General features: G+C 44.1%; 1 protein-coding gene across 1 annotated transcript in view; it reads right to left on the bottom strand.

The window, feature by feature from the left end:
* CSMD1 (CUB and Sushi multiple domains 1) overlaps nucleotides 1-18,049 on the bottom strand; it is a 1,512,254-nt gene that overhangs the window by 611,421 nt on the left and 882,784 nt on the right. The window lies entirely within an intron of this gene.

Genomic DNA, 18,049 nt, shown 5'->3' on the forward strand with positions numbered 1-18,049 from the left:
GGAGGGGCAGAGAGAGAGGGAGAGCGAGAATCACAAGCAGGCTCCATGCAGTCAGCGCAGAGCTCAACATGGGGCTTGATCCCACAAACCATAAGGTCATCACCTGAGCCAAAGTCAGACACTTAACCAACTGCGCCCCCCAGGTGCCCCTAATATATTTTAAAAATCATGTAAAGAGTCACTGCCAAGCCCTGTATCCCTGGCCCAAAGCCAGAGCCCCTGTTCTACCTGAAGGTCTCTGCCTAATGGCTGACCAGGTAACCCATTACTAACCTCTGCATTATTACCCTTGTGGATGCACATTCCATCAGGAAACATTTTGAGTTCACACCTTCAGTATTTACGCTTATTTTTCTTACTTTATTTCTTAATGGTATAGACCCTTTCACTCTCACTATAAAGGTAATAACATTTTATGTCAGTTAATACATTATTATCCCATAATACCCATTGCTATTTATAATACTTAGAATAAAAATGGTTTCATTTTAAAAGGCAAGTGACTTTGATTCAGAGATTTGAATGTTTTGTTTTAAATTTAGTTTATCCCAATATTTGGGTTTGAGAGTTATCGTAAATAAGAAAGCTCACCTCACTATGGGAACTGCACAGAAATGCATTTAGTTTATTCAGCAAACTGCATCGATATGCCACATGGAGAGAAGGATTGCAATTAGTCCTGGGGTACTGGACGGGGACACGGGGAGGGCGGGGCTCAGTTCCCGTGGGTGGGAGGACCCTTCCCTCTGAATACCTTCACACGTATGGGCTTTTTCTTTTTCTTTCTTTCTTTCTTTCTTTCATTAAGTTTCTTTCATTTATTTTTGAGAGACACAGAGCATGAGTGGAATAGAGGCAGAGAGAGAGAGGGAGACAGAATCCCAAGCAGGATCTGCACCATCAGCCCAGAGCCCAACATGGGGCTCATTTCCACAAACCATGAGATCATGACCTGAGATGAAATCAGGAGTCGGACACTTAACTGACTGAGCCAACCAGGCGCCCCATGGGCTTTTTCTATCTGACACTCTAACATGAGGCTGATGTCAGTGGCATATTAAAAATTAAAGAAACATAGAAATTAGAAGCTTCAGCACTGTTGATGAGAATGCAGAATGATGGACTCCTATGGAAAACAGCATGGTGATTCCTCAACCAATTCAAGACACCGTTACATATGATCAAGCAACTCCACCTGTGAGTGTATGTGCAAAGAATTGAGAGCAGAATTTCAGAGAGATATTTGTATGCCGATGGTCACAGCAGCATTGTCCACAAACCAAGGGGTGGAAGCAATTTAAGTGCCCATCAGTGGATGAATGGATAAAAACAAATGTGGTATCTCCATTCAAAGGGAGAGGAAGGGGGAAAGAGCAGGGGAGAGTGAGGGACACAGGTCAAGGGAGACGACTGAATATTGAAAACGAACCATGGACTGAAGGGGGAGGGGGAGGGAAGGAGGGGGTGATGGTCATGGTGGGGGGCACCTGAGGGGAGCACTGGGTGTTATATGGAAACCAATTTGACAATAAACTATTAAAAACAACAACAACAACAAAGGGATGTTACTTAGGGTTGTTAGAAGAAAGTCCTGACACCTGCTACAGTATGATGAACCTGGAAGTCACTTCACCTAACAAAGTAAGCCACTCAAGAAAGGACAAATACTGGATGAGTTCACTTGCATGAGGTAGCCCGTCAAATTCCTAAAAGGGCTGTGGAAGGAGGAAATGAGGCGTTGGTGTTTCCAGGGGACAGGGATTCAGCTGGGGAGGATGAAAAGGGTTCAGAAAATGCAAGGTGGTAGTGGGCACGTCACAATGCGAATCGTACTTCAGGCACCGACCTGCCCGCCTAAATGTGGGGAAATTTGATGGGTGCTTTAATATACTGCAATTAAAATAACAATACAGATTAATGAGGCTTACTTCCTTTCTCTTAAAATCAATGTGAGCATAGGTTTGGCTATGTCCAGTGGCTTGCCAGTGGGGTGATTGACCTGTGTGCCTCCTGCAGAGAGAACGCACCTGCTCTGGAGATCACCACCCCACACGCTGGGAGAGAAACTCGGTTGAAAAGGAAGAGAAAATGGAATCAGCTCCCTTGTAATCTTGCAAATCATACAATTTAAAATAACTTGAATGATCAGCCCTTAGTCATAGAGCAGAAGCATTAATTAAATGTCAAATATGATGTTTTTCTCAGCACTATCTGATAATTTCTCACTAATTTTTCAAATGGCATTATTTCTTTTATTCAAGAAATATGATCTGGAGTGGGACTGTTTGTACCCACAGTTTTAAAAATGCCATCTACTGCATTTTTAATCATGAATCATAAAAATAATGTGAATTGACATCATCAAAATATTAGTTAGAATCCGAGGTCTAGGGAGAGAGCTCCAAATCTACCAGCAAAGCGAGCAATTCAGAAACTGGTGATAATTCTGCACGTGATCTCAGCAAGTCCACCAGAGAATTGCAGTCTTAGCGCTGAAGTGGCAACCTTTCAGAAAATTGTGTTGCTGACTCCCTGGCGCGCTCTTCCATGGAGAGATGTTTGGCCATTCAAGGTGTAAGTGCTGACTGTAAGCCACTTCAGTTTATGGAGAAACATTTCTCCGTCTTGCTCATACGATGCAACCTTGGCTTTGGGAATGTTGTAACGCACAGGCATAAGAATGCCATGGACGTGGACACTATCTTCTGGGGGACATTGGAAGGAGAACCTTCAAATCTAGGTTCTGCCCCACTCACTAGCTCTGTTCTCAGGTCCTGAGGCCCGGGTGTCTGCACCTTACACTAGGAATAATATCAGCAACGGAGTAAATGCATCTCGTGCTCTTGGAAATGGGGAGAAGTTTCTTCCCAGCGAAGTAAACCTCAGACTCCGCGCGAAGGGGCTCAGAGCCCTAGACAGCTGTGACCAGACCACCCTGGACTATCAGACTACATGATAACATAGTTGAATTCATCAGTACGTCTTAGTATAGGAGAATGGGCAAGACACGGGGGGTATTTGGAGATGAGACAAACCTTTCTTAAACCATTTTTCCAGGGTCTCCACACTTCTTTCATCACTGCTCAGAGGGAGGGATCTCTGGTCCAGGGGCTTCAAGCGGGTCTCACTGAGCCCCATTCCATCTGTCCTATTCTCCAGACTTTGTTCTTCCCTTGCCTGTGAAACCCTTTCTTGTTTTACAAATGGATCCACTTGGAAGGAAACCGTGTGGTCATTATGCAGCTTCTAGAATTTCCACTCCCTGAAACCAGGCTTCCACCAGAGAAGCAGATAATGTGACTTCCTGTTTGTGTTCTTGGCTACCCAAAAGGTTAGATAGAGGGGGCTGTCTTGATCATATAGACTCCCTTGCATTTATGGTCACTGACTCAGTCATTTCTCTCATGTCTCTTTGATAATTTAATGAGTGGGATTCACTTGCTCTGGGCAGGACCACCACAGAGCACCAACAAGCAAATCTTTGGGTATTGAGAAGAAAGAGTATCCAATGGGGAAAAAAAAAAAACAGCCTCTTTAGCAGGTGCTGCTGGGAGAGCTGGACAGCAACATGCAGAAGAATGAAACTAGACCACTTTCTTACACCGTTCACAAAAGTAAACTAAAAATGGATAAAGAAACTGAATTTGAGACAGGAAACCATCAAAATCCTAGAGGAGAAAGCAAGTAATAGCCTCCTTGACCTCAATTGCAGCAATTCCCTACTTGACACATCCCCAAAGGCAAGGGAATCAAGAACAAAAATGAACTATTGGGACCTCATCAAGATAAAAAGCTTCTGCACAGCAAATAAAATAATCAAAAAAACTAATAGGCAACTGACAGAATGGGAAAAGATAGTGGCAAATGGCATATCGGATAAAGGGCTAGTATCCAAAATCTACAAGGAACTCACCAAACTCCATACCCAAAAAATGAATAATCCAGTGAAGAAATGGGCAGAAGTCTTGAACAGACACTTCTCCAAAGAGGACATCCAGATGGCCAACAGGCACATGAAATGATGCTCAGCATCACCCATCATCAGGGAAATACAAATTAAAACCACATTGAGAAACCGCCTCATGCCAGTCAGAGTGGCTAACATGAATAAATCAGGAGACTATAGATGCTAGCAAGGGTGTGGAGAGACGGGCACCCTCCTACACTGTTGGGAATATAAACTGATACAGCCACTCTGGAAAACAGTGTGGAGGTTCCTCAAAAAACTATCCATAGAACTCCCTTATGACCCAGCAATAGCATTGCTAGGGATTTACCCAAGGGATACAGAAATGCTGATGCATAGGAGCACATGTACCCCAATGTTCATAGCAGCACTTTCTACAATAGCCAAATCATGGAAAGAGCCTAAATGTCCATCACCTGATGAATGGATCAAGAAGACGTGGTATATATACAAAATGGAATACTACATGGCAATGAGAAAAAAAATGAAATCTGGCCATTTGTAGCAAAACATATGGACCTAGAGGGAGTCATACTAAGCGAAATAAGTCAGGCAGAGAAGGACAGATACCATATGCTGTCACTGATAGGTCTAACAGGAGAAACCTAATAGGGGACTATGGGAAGGGAAAAGGGGGTTAAAAGAGTTGGGGAGAGAGAGTGAGGCCAAATAATGAGAGACTTTTGAATGTTGAGTACAAATTTAGGGCTGAAGAGGAGGAGAAGGGGAAAGGGGGGTGATAGTCATAGAGAGGGGCACTTGTGGGGAAGAGCACTGGGTGTTATATGGAAACCAACTTGGTAATAAACTATATTTAAAAAAAGAGAGAGAGCAAAGAATTTAATCCATGATACCTTTATATATGCATTCTTCTTCAACTGACTTACTCTGGCTGTACGTTAGTGGTAAGGATAATTCTTGATACTTGGCAACCACCAGCTATGGCCTTGTGTGTTTCATGCTCCTACAGGTGCACTGTTCTACTACCTCATCCTTCAGAAAGCGGTGATTTCCTTCTGAGGCACTGACCTTCCCTGGCATTTACTAGCCTCCTCAAACGGCACTGCCCTTATTTCATTTTGTGGACCTAGGAAATTTTCCAGTGTTCCATGTTGATAGAAAGCAGCTAGGAGGCCACTTAGAGATGAAGCTCTTAACCAAATATTATGACATGTTCAGAAACAACACAGCTTATGTTATTCTGGATATTAAAATATGCTAGAGGTGATAAGAGAAAGTGCTTTTAAGTATTATAATAGGTAGAAAAATTTACTGCTTCAGAGTCTCAGTTCTTGCTGAGGGTTGCTGTTTTCTTTATCTTTGTAGTATGGAAAAATTATTTCACCATAAACACAATTACAGATAAAAGGGTATTGAACCCACATGTAGCCGTCACTCAACTGCACTTATTACTAACTCATAGCTATTGTTTTGTTTTCCTATGTCCTTCCCTCTCCACCCAGACTGCTTTGAAACAAACCTCAGGCCACAAATTTCACAGGTCTATAAATATTTCAGTGTACATCTCTAAAAGATTAAGATGCTTTTTAAAACGAAAGACCGCAATACAGTGATCACATGTAAACTCATAATAATCTCTTAATATCATCAAATATGCAGCCAGGATTCAAATTCCCTTAATTATCTCATTTTTAAAATTAATTACCCATTCAGGATTCAAATAGGGAGCAGCTCGTATATTTGGTTTTTACGTCTCTGAAGTCTCGTTCAAAGTTCTTTTAGGTTCTCTTTGAGTTTCCTCCCTCCCCATCCCATCCGCCTGACGTTTACTTAGTGAACAAAATGGGCAGGTGTGTTCTAAGGAGTCCCCCACGCACGCTTTGCTAATCACTGTGCTGTGCACGTCTTTTGTATGCTTCCCCATCCTTTGAATGTCCTCAGACTTGTCAGTCAGGTAAAGCCTTGATAGGATTCAGGTTTGATTGCATGGCCAGAACTCATCATAGAGATGTTCCATGCTTCTCAGAGAAAGCACATGAGGTAGGGCTTGTCTTTCCTTTTGTGATTTTAGGAGCTACTGACGACTATTACTGCAGGTCCATTATTTCACTAGGGGCTAAAAACATGCTGATGTTCCTTCTCCCAGCCAGGCTGGATATGATCACAACCAGGCTCCTGAGAGTTGGGTTTCTGAATGTGAGCTTGGGAGTTACACAGACCAACATTAGCTTTGGGTTCTGCCACTTAGTGAATGGTAGGTCCTTGTTTCTGTTCTTCCCTACATTGTAGTGCAAAATGGTACAATATTCCTATTAACCTCCAAAGGCCGCCACTGTGAAGACTGTAGATGATGCTCAATTTTTGTTCCTTCAAAACCTAATTCTGAAACATGATGTTGGATGCAGTGTTTTTGTTCCTTCAAAAACTAATTCTGAAACACAAAGTTGGGCGCAGTATTTTTGTGCCTTCAAAAACTAATTCTGAAACATGATGTTGGATGCAGTACATTTACTTGGGAATGGTTCTGGGAGGCACGAGTAAAGGAACGGAAAGCTGAACAAGAAAGGGAAGAGATATTCACTGATAAAGCCGATACTGCTTTGGGCACGGGGCCCTCAATTCATCAGGGTTCCTGTAGGGACCCCTGACGCATGAACCTGTGAGCAGGTCCAGGGTGGATAGATTTACCCTCCAATGCCTTCCACTCCTATATTCCCAGCACTTCCAGCTGCTGTGTGCTGAGTGAGCTCCCAGAGCAAGAGAGTAAAATCCTTAGGCCAAGAAACAGAGAGAAGAGGAGCGTGAGGAGAGACACCATCTGTACAGAACTCTGACCTCCGCAGCAGGGACATTCAGCTGTAGGCTGAGGGGCTATGAGGGCATCCGCAAGGGCTTCTCCGTCCCTGTAAAGCACTCATAGATCCTGGCATGCAGCACAGACTACCTCAATCTTGCTTTCCGTGATGGTCTGTGTATGGGGGGTTCAGAAGAAGCCATCCCCAAAATATGCCATATTGACATACTGGTCATTTTAAGTTGAAGTCACCTGAAAACCAGCGGACACAGGACGGGATCTCTGACCACTCTCTTCCTATCAGAAAGCAAGTCATGAAATTTCCAGTGAGGACGGTCCCTCTCTGCACCAGGAAGAGACCAATGTTGTCACCAGAGTCCAGGACAGTTACAAATAGACCTACTGAAAGCACTTTTATCGTCCCTTACCTCCCCTTGTACAGATCAATCCGTGCCCCACAATTTACTGCCCCCGGGGCTTTAAGCCTCTTTTCCTTCATCTTGTTTTTTCTCCACAAATTTATCACTCTTGGTTTAAAAAGGCACATAAGCTCTTGGTCCAAACCACTTTGTTCAGTTTTCAGTTTTCCTATGAAGGCTCCCGAATGCACATACTCATATTAAATAAAATGTGTGTGCTTTTCTCCTGCCAATATGTCTTATGTCAGCTTAATTCGCAGGCCTCAGTTACAGAGCCTACGAGGATAGAAGGAAGTTCTTCCTCCCCTGCATGTACCCATATTTATCATAGCTGGTATGATAGTGGATCACATTACTTGAAAGAATACGTTTTTGGGGGTGCTGGTAATATATGGGAGGGTCTTTCTAGTGCTCTTGTAACAGAACAGATTTACAAAAGAAGTATTGGGGACCCCCGGTGGCCCAGAAGTCAGACTTGGGCTCAGGTGGTGATTTTGTGTTTCAAGAATTTGAGCCTCATATTGGGCTCTGCTGACAGCTCAGAGCCTGAAGCCTGCTTTGGATTCTGTGTCTCCCTCTCTCTCTGACCTTTCCCTGCTCACACTCTGTCTCTCTCTCTCTCACACAAAAATAATTTTTTTAAAGTATTGAGTTGAAATTCACATACCATGAATCGTGTTAAAGTGAACAGTTCAATAGCACTTAGTACATTCACAATCTCATCAACCACCACGTCTGGTTCCAAAATATCTCCACCATTTCAAAGTGAGCCCTTCCCCATTGAACAGTTTCTCCACATTCCCACCACCCCCTGTCCCGGAGACCACCAGTCTGCATTCTCCCTCGTGGATTTATCTCCACAGACAGATTTTACTGACTGCCTGCCTGTGAGGGAAGATGGGGGACGAACGAATCTCAGTGGACATGAAGTCTAGCGTGGGAGAGAATGTTGTTAAGAGTTTGGGATTCACTGGCACACGCATTAAGAGTGATGCCTGTCAGCCACAGTCACTTCCGAGAAGACTGCCCACCACAGGCGAGTGCATCACCGCCAGACACATACACCAACCTAGAAATGGGATTCCTATGTGAGTGTAAACCTCAGCACCAAAGCCTGTAGCTGGAAATATGTACTGGAAGAAGTTAGAGGTTAGAATCAGGACCATCAAGCCAGCACAAGTTAAGGAAGCACAAATCATGGACGGGTCGAAGCTCTTTATAAAGCACAGAATTTATATGTAGAGGGTATGGAGATGGAGTCTGATAATCAGTAATAACAATGACATTCATTGTGTGCTTATATTTTAGACATGAAATGTTCCCTCAATTTCCCACAGCCTGTGAGTAGATTTCCACTGTACCCCTGTTTTGTAAGTCAGGGAGCTAAGGCTTTCAGAGTAAAGTGATCATCTCCATGAGGAATCACTGAGGTTCGCCACCAGCCAGCTGACCCCACACCCTTGCTCTTCATGAACTTGGCAGGTACTTAAAGAGCAATACGAATATTATGGGAGTGCGGAGTGTACATTGTCTAAATTTGTTTCAGACAGACTGTACATCAGTATGGTTTTTTTTTTTTTTCTTCAGGTCATTGAATGAGTTTCCCTTCCTGGGGCCAGAAACACTTAAAAATGGAAATGGGAGAAAGAGGGCCCAGGAGGACAGGGCTCCCACTGTAAGCTCCAGGCACAGCTCTGAGGAGGGTCCCCGAGGCGGTTGCCTTGGGAACGGAGTCTCCAGGTGAAGATTAGCTCTGTCACTCAGCACTTGAGCCTGAGGCCACCGTGCAGGGTGGAACCTGGAGAGCAAGCTGCACTCATCTTTAGGACAGCTTAACCTTCTGCTGAAATAACCTTGAGCAAGTCATTTAACCTCTGTGAATTCCAGGCTCCCAGTCAAGAAACTGATGAGGTTGTCTTTCCAAGGGGTTTTTTCAACTGTTTCTGTCAGTGACATTAAAAACAAGCTAGTTTTACTGGAGTAAGTCATTTCTCAGGATAGCTGCTTCACCAAGGAAGTAAAAGAATCATTAACCCAACAGTGATAAATGGGCGATACTTCCTGGAAATCCTAAAACCTAGAGCAATCCATACAGATGCTGGCCGTATGTTCTGGAGGTCCGCCGTGAAAGCTGTTTCAGCTCCCCTCATGTTTTTAAGAGCTTTTTCATTTGTTTGCTTGTTTGAGCTATGTTAGATCCTGAATTGATTTTTTTTCTTAAGATAGAAAAAAGCAGACAAAACACACTGCCAGATGATCTGAACCTTCAGGAATGAAACCTAAAAAGCCAAACACTGAAATATTAGGATTAAAGGTCAGAGTCTTAGGGATTGTAAGTGTGGCCCCACATTCAGGTCCGTCTTACATGACCTCACATGCCTGCTCAGAGAGTGATTCAAAATTATTTTGAAATTTATTATAAACCGAGAAGTGTATCGTAGAGTTGTGTGTATGTATATACATTTACTCACAACCTGGTTCAGGTAGTAGAGAGTTTTTAGGATCTATTTTTGGGTCTACCGATGTGAGCGTGTCCATCCATGTATACATGCGTAGGATAATGAAGGAACTCAGAAGGATACACAGGCTGTTTAAGAGGAAGAATTTTAATGTTATTGTTGGGTTCTAATGAACTGAATTAATATTTAATAAAGACACTTAATTATTGAAGATTATTGCATCACTGATCTACTGTGTAAAACATTTAATTGACGTGTGTAGTGGGAAGGCTGCATTTCACGTTGAGGGTGGAAGACTTCCGTTTTGTGTTCAGCCCATAATTCCGTATCCCCCGTGTTACACAAGGTGTCTGCAACCCCTCAGTCTGTGGCCGTTACTCAGCAGATTAGCAAAGGCTGTTGGACGGCGAAAGACTAGGTTTCCCTGTGACTTGAAACACTGGTAACACTGCTCCATTTAAACATGCTTTCCGTAGTGATCTGCCTAACGCTGCCGGTGTGCCCCTGGGAGTCAGCTGCCCCCGTGTACTGTGATGGGGGGGGTGAGGCAATCCTCCCCAAGAGACACTGCCCCTGGCCTCTACCAGGAGAAAATGTCTGGAGCAGCTGCGCCAGAGTAACGATAACACGCTCTTCAGCAATCTTGCCTTTGCAGTTAGAGTCAGAGCTCCCCGATTACTTTGCAGAGTCCCGCAGAATCACCTCTGGTCTCCTTCTAAGAACTATCACTTCCCAACGGTGCGTAATACGCAGGGAAGGAGGGAAGTTACGTCTTTAGTTCCCAGAGTAGGCGGTGTGGGTATGAATGCGAGACGAGATCAGGAAGTGCACCAGCAAGTCCGGCCCTCTGGATACGCGGTGCTCCTGTCCAGAGTATCCCTCGGTTGATACATTCGCGGGTCAGATGCTCCTTGAATAGGGCACGTGTTAACTGACATACCGCCCTTCGATCCTTCATGGTTTCTTGCCATCTTTGAATATTGAGTGACATCACTCACCAAGGATCCTAAGATCGACTTCTACATCAAAAGTAACTGGCGAGTCTTAAAAAAATACACGTTTCTGTAAATATCGACTCAGAGTCACTAATCCTGGGGTTTGATTTTAGAATACATCTAGAAACACTTATATGTGATGGTTAATTTTATGTGTCAACTCGACTGGCTAAAGGAGGCTCAGATAGCCTGTAAAATATTATTTTTGGATGTGTCTGTGAGGGCGTTTCTGAAATAAAGTCGCATTTGAATTGGTAAAGTGAGTAAAACACACACACACACACACACACACACACACACACACACATGGCCTCTCATCAGTGCAGGTAAGTATCATCCAATGTGAATAGAACAAAAGACTGGAGGAAAGGCCACGTGGCCCTTTGCTGGGCAGGACATCTGTCTTCTCCTGGCCTCAGACATTGGCACTCCTAGCTCTCTTGAACAGAATGTCACATTGGTTCTTGGTTTTCCAGTTTGCAGATGGCAAATCATGGGAACTTGGCCTCCATAATCATGGGAGCCAATTCCTATAATAAATCAGTCAATCTATCTATCACCTATCGATTTATTTATCATCTGTCTCCTTTTGGTTCTTTTCCTCTGAAGAACTCTCACAAATACATCATACAAAGTTTGTTTGTTTGATTGTTTCGAGCACACATTGGGGAGGGGCAGAGAGAGGAGATAGGGAACCCAGAGCAGGTTCCACAGTGTCAGTGCAGAGCCCAACTTGGGGCTTGATCCCAAGAAACCTGAGATCATGACCTGCGCTAAAATCAAGAGTGGGTCACTCAACTGACTGAGCCGCCCAGGTGCCCCAATGTGACATGTTTTTAAATGTGTGAACATGTATATGCCCCTGTGTGCAAGAGTATTGATTCTATGAAGCTCTAGAGTAAAAGACAAGTTCTGCATTTTTTTAGTCACAGATAATTCTTAAAATTAATAAGAATAATAATAAGTGAGTCAATAGAGCGAGCCCAATTCTCTCCATGGGCAGGTTTAACCTCCTGGTGTCCTGGTCCACACCTCTGGTACATGGGTTACCTCCTGGACACGCTTGCTTTCAGTGTTAGAAACACGGACAACGGAAAACACTTGGAAGAAGGATGAACATAACATTAGTCTTACGATAGTACTACCGATAAAATGCAAGTTCTTTGCTAATCTTGGAGATCATTTATAGTGTTACTTTCTGTCGTTGCTGATTTCAAAAATCTGTATTAATTTCCTAATCTATATCCATCCTTGTTCTGAGGACTGAAAATACAGTTGTAACTAAAACTTTAGACAAAAATCCCTGTCCTCTTATAGTTTTCCTTTCAGGGCAAAGAAATAAACAAAAGGCTAGTTAATGGGTAAAATATGTGGGTTTTCAGTGGGAGTAAGTATTTTGGCTAAAAAAAATAGAGAAGAGAAATACAAAGAGCTAATTTGCAGTGAATGTGGAATGAATTCAACAATACAAACCCCATGTGTCAAGCACTGTATGCTTTCTATCTACATTAAGCTATTTTAATACTCATAAAACCCTACCATGTCATTGCATCTTTATGTGTTCATAAAAATATTGATAATGGCTGTATCATTCTCTACATGCATTAACATAGCTCGTTTTCCACCACCAATTTGAGGAAAGGGAACTTGGAAGTATTCCATCATTCCCTAGTGAAAGGGATGGCTGGGTAAGCAATGGGTTTGTCAAATGAAGGAGCATTTCTTAGCAGTTAAAGATAACAACACAAATCGTCCTCACGCTTACGGTCTGAGAAGAATTTCAGATCCAGTGTATCTGCCCCCTGTCCTCCAATTACCACCCCAGCTCCTGCCTCCTTTCACCTCCAGACCAGTCTGATGGCCTGGTTCTGTCAGGGCCAAACCTCCTCCTGCCCTAGACCTTGGAGCCTTTATGCTCTGCTTCTGGAAGCTTCTCAAGATGGGAGCTTGGACTTCAAATTCATCCTGACCACTTAGTGATACCATTGTGCACATATCTGCTCTTAGTCCTGCTTTAGTTCCGAGTGGGCAGGGTGGCAACTGTATAAACAGGCTTCGTCAGGGCACCTGGGTGGTTCAGTCGGTTCTGGTTCTGACTTCAGCTCAGGTCATGATCTCAAGCTTCGTGGGTTCCAGCCCCATGTCGGGCTCTGTGTTGACCAGCTCAGAGCCTGCAGCCTGCTTCAGATTCTGTGTCTCCCTCTCTCTCTGCCCCTCCCCTGCTTTCACTCTACCCCTCCATTCACTCTACCCCTCCATTCCTCAAAAAATAAATTCAACATTAAGAAATAAAAGAAACAGAAACCAGGCTTCTTCATGGGTCTCCCGTGATATTCCCGCTGTCTCATAAATGCATGTAAGAACAGCATCTCATGCAGGGTGAACTCTAAGTCATATTGGGTTGTTCTCTATGAAGCACGGCGCCGGACATTTCCTCCCAGGGTCTGTCTCACAGAACTATTTACATTAAATAATTATGTCGCTTACCACAGTGACATATTCTATTTTGACCATCCATTGGATGGGGGCAGAGCGTTGAGGTAATAAAAACCGCATTTCCTTGACCTGTGGGCTGCCGTCCTTATCACAAACAATGGCTATCTATGGAAATAATCATTGATTTTTTTTTCTCTCTCTAGAGATAAGCCAATTAGTAGTAATGACCTGTGTGTTTATCTCGCTAAGGTAGGCTGGTGTGATTTTCATACAGGGGGAAAACCTATCATCTTGCCATGAACCTCATTTTCCTAATTTGACCTTCTGAATCTCATTCCTCATGGAAAATCATATTTTCTAATATCTAGAATTATTTTAGTAACAAAGAAGTTAGAATTATTTTAGCATTACATGAAAGGGCTGCCCTATAATTTTTAAATGTCATCTTTTTGTTCTGCCTGTTGACACACTCCCACTACTGATTCTCACATCTTTTATTGACACTGTTGCTGGTTTATTTTTTCCAACCTCCTTGCACAGAATAGTACTTTTCCTCTTAAGTCAATCCAATGTTCTGCCAATAGAAAGTACTCTCTTGGTTACTAAGATTTTCTTAAGCTACTTTGGATGCCCCACAATCTCTTCACTCTGTCCAGGAAAATCGATGACACTTTCTCCTCTTCAGGTCTCTGACTTCCAAATTTAGGCAGTGATATTTAATTAAAGACTCTTTGCCGGCATTCACTTTCCCTCCTATATTTGCATGAGAATGCTTGAAATCAAAGGAGAAAAATAAAAAGAAAAAAATAGCCAAGATGGTCGTCTTGAAAACTAAAGGAACGTAGTCCATTTAGTGTTGTGTCAGCCTGTAGTTCATCTTTGCAAAGAGAGACTTTCCACGAACTCGACGTTACTTTTCAATACAATGGGTAGATCACTGTCGAGGGAAATTATCATCAGAAACAACAGAATGAGTTGCATAGGCTGCAGAAGAACATGGTGATAGACTCACAAAATGCAGGTGAGCCATTCTCCCTTGCTGGTGTTTATGTGTCCCCCACATTACAGTAAATGACCCCACATTACAGTAAATGATCACTATAGTCTCTTTCCATTACCATTACAGGCTCTGACACACACATTTAGTTATGAGATACAGGGAGGAGATACATGTATGAAAACGTTAGCTTTTTTGTTCTCCAGGTTAATAAATACAGAAACAGACTTGATAATGTTGTCACTTTTGCACTGTTTACAAAACAAGAACGCTGGGGATTTTCAGGGCAGTGAACCTAGTCTATATTACTCTCGTGGTGGATACACGCCATTATACGTTTTTCCAAGCTTACGAATGAATGTTCTACACCAAGAGTGAACCCTAACAACGATAGTGGGTGATAATGATGTGTTAATGTAGGCTCATCGATTGTAACAAATGTGCCATCTGGCGGGGATGTTGATAATGGGGGGAGTGGCTATGCACTTGTGGGAACGGGGGTGATGCGAGTCGTCTCTACACATTATGGTCACTATTGCTGTGAATCTGAATGTACTCCAAAAAAATAAAGCATGTAATTTTAAAAATGGAGACAGAGAGCAAGAGCCCTGAGAGGAAACACGAATACCACATTGGCAAGTAGTGAACAGTCTTAGGTGTTTGTCTGTGTATTGTTCATGTTTTAATATATCTTACAATGTATATGCACATGGCCTGGGCATTAATAACCATAACTGTATATTGTTTTCATAAAATATGCAGGGTGGATATTACACATTTTATTTCTTTCAAACTTGGGTTGAAGCTAATACCTGTAGCTAATGAATTATTTAAATTTGAATTTGATCATGATAATCAGAAATGCTAGTATGGGTCTCTCAGACAAAGAGGAGTAAGCAGGCCCCTTTCAGGAACTGTATGCTCTGTGATGGGAAAGTGGCACCAGAAAACCCTCAGATGATTCTAGTCACTCCGCATGAGCTAAGAGAAAATGAGCCTGAGGTGATGGGGCACAGCTAGGTATTAGGACTGAATTCTAACGACAAAAGACAAAAGATGTGATTCAAAATTCAAAAGATACGAAAGATGTGATAACCTGGTCATCAGTGCTGACTCCAAAGACAAAGACAAATTCAAGGGGCGTTAAATAAGTCAATACATGTGAGTGGTGTGGACATTCTAAAACACAGCACGGACGCTCATGTGCGGGATGCCATTTTTCTCTTTACAGAAAATAGATTATCGATAAGCGATGGTTATTCTTTGACATTTTACCACGTTAATAATTCTATGTTCTAAAACTCTGTAAAGCTTCAGTCATGCTCCCTCTTCCCTTGGGTAGTGGACATGTAAGGGCATGTTCAAATTTGTTCAGACTAATGCTTTCCATAGATTCATTTTATTGTAATGACGTATGGTGACACATAAAAACTGCATGTGTGTAAGGTGATGTTTTGCTGTATATGCACACGTTGTGGAATGATTATCATGATCAAGCTCATTAACACACCCATCATCTATGACAATTACGTGTGTGTGGTAGGAATGCTAGAGACCTATTAACTTAGCCAATTTCAAGTAAACAATGCTTATTATTAACTGTAGTCACTAGGCTGCATATTAGTCTCCAGAGCTTTTCATCTGATGAGGAGAATTTTGTATTCTTTGATCAATAGGTTCCCATTTTCTGCACCCCAAGCCCCTGGCTCTGTGACTCAGAGCTTCACTTAATTTTTTTAAATTAAAAATGAATTTATCTTTTTTTAGATTCCTCATATACTTGAGATCATGCACATATGTGAGGTGGTATCTCATTGTGGTTCCGATTCACTTTCCCTGATGAGGAGTGACGTTGAGTGTCATTCGCTTGTTCAGACATCTTCCCAAGGCATCTGGCTCTTGCTTCTGCCTGACCGAGTCTGCTGCTGAAATGCTCTTGCATTTTGTGCTTCATTTCAGTTCTTTCTGATGTTTTCCATCTCTCTGTTGAACTTCTCATTTTTTCTTATATTGTTTTCCCTGATTTTGTCAAATACTTTATCTGTGTCTTTTGTGACATCCCAAGCTTCTTCAGAACGATGGTTTTCAATCCTGAGTCCATCAGCTCACAGATCTCCAGCTGCTTTGGGGTTAGTAGCTGGACACGTGTCGTATGTTTCCTGTCTTCCCGATTCTCTGCGAGCCCCAAAACCTTCACAGGTGCATGTTGGAAGAACCCCTCGTGTCTTCTACACTTCATGGGCTGGCTTCAGGAGGGGAGACCCCTACTTGCCAGGGGTGCACGCGAGGGCCTCCTGTGGCCCCAGACACATGTGGGCACTGGATGCCCCACCTGCCCCCACAGTGTGGTCTTCAGTGTTGCCAGCTGCATGGTGGCCAGAGCTGTGGGGCGTCCCTGGTGGCTGGGCATGTGTGGGGCCCCTGGCAGCACTCCCAGGCCCAGCGGTGAGGGACTGACTGGAGCAGGTGTCCGGCCTGTGGTGTGGCTCCAGCGAGGTGCATGACTGAATTGTGGGGTGTCCCGCAAGGGTGTCGTGAGGGCAGGGGCCCGCCATGGGCACGTGTGGTGGAGCCGGCTGGCACCAGTGTAGTGGCCAGAGCTAGCTGCAGGCGCGTGCATGGTCTCGGGGCTGCGTGTCAGGCCGGAGTGCCTGTGGCAGCACTGATGGGGGTCCTGGTCGCTGGGCTGGGGGCTGGGACTCAGGAGCGTAGCTACGGCAGCTGCAGGGCAGGGGTGCGCTGCCCAGCGTCTGGCTGTCAGCTTCCTCAACGCTGAGAGCTGCCCGGGCCCCAGGGAATAAGGTCACTCGGCCATGTGGCTGATGTGACAGCCTCTCCCATCTTCTTCATTCTTAGCCATCTCCAGACACCTCTTCTGTGTCAGTGTCCCCAGCAGCTGCTCCCCTTCCCTGCAAGACCAGCCAGGGAGGACTTCTCGGTCCTCCCCAAGCGCGCCGGGCTGGGGATGGGGTGATGCAGGCAAACGAAGCTGGCTGGCAAGTTTCTTTGTGCAGCTCTTCTCGGATTTCCGCGCCGCTGTGTTGCCGCAGACCAAGGGGACCGCTGAGCTGTCCAGGACTCCTTACGGTGGTAGGGGTCGTACGACTTCTGTGTGGGGCGGGGGGACACAGGCTCGGATCTCCCACCCAGGCAGCCATCAGGCGTCCTGCTGACAAGGCTGTCAATTTTAAGCCGTAAACAAGCATCTGTGGTTGAAGTATCTGAGGCATATCCACACCCGCAGGATATAATCCTCCCCACGCTTGTCTCTCCACGCCTTCCCATCTCCTGTCATCTTACAGGCACATCCGAGCCGCCGGGCTGTCTTCAGAAATGCTGATTCTGTCTGTGAATGCTCAACGTCCTGTCACTTACCGTTTTAAGTCCTTCGAAGCAAATATGTTTCCTGAACATTTGCAGTCCTTTTGTTAGATCGGTTAATGTTTAAACTCCCATAGTGTAAGGCTGTGCCATATACATCGTCATATTAACTTTAAATTATTTGTTACTTCAGTAAAGTTACTGACTAAGCGTTTGAATGCCTCCATGACCCAATGTTTCTTCTTTCCCTTTCATTGTATCATCTTTGCACCTCAGGAAAGGCACAGGCAGAGCCGGGAGAAGGTTCTAGAACTCTTCATGTGCACAGGAGCCCAGGGAAGGAATGGCAGGCAGGAAATGAGAAGAAGCAATATAAAGATAGAGTCTTAACATCTAGGGAAAGAGAAGTGTCTACAATCAGATCAACAAGGCGCATCTGGGAGGCGCAGTCGGTTGGGCCTCGACTCTTGGTTTCGGCTCAGGTCATGCTCCCACGGTTGGTGGCTTCAAGTTGCCTGGGACTCTCCCCCTCTCCCACCGCCCCTCCTCTGCTCACGCTCTCTGCCTCTCTTTCAAAATAAATAAATAAACGTAAAAAAATTGAAAATCAGATCACCAAGTACCTTTTCTTTAGAGTACTTCATCAGATCCCAGACACTGCCGAGTGCAGGGTGTGGGTTTACTCTGTGTGTGCAGGGTG

The sequence above is a fragment of the Suricata suricatta genome, chromosome 1, assembly GCF_006229205.1.
Source record: "Suricata suricatta isolate VVHF042 chromosome 1, meerkat_22Aug2017_6uvM2_HiC, whole genome shotgun sequence".
Classification (NCBI taxonomy): Eukaryota; Metazoa; Chordata; class Mammalia; order Carnivora; family Herpestidae; genus Suricata; species Suricata suricatta.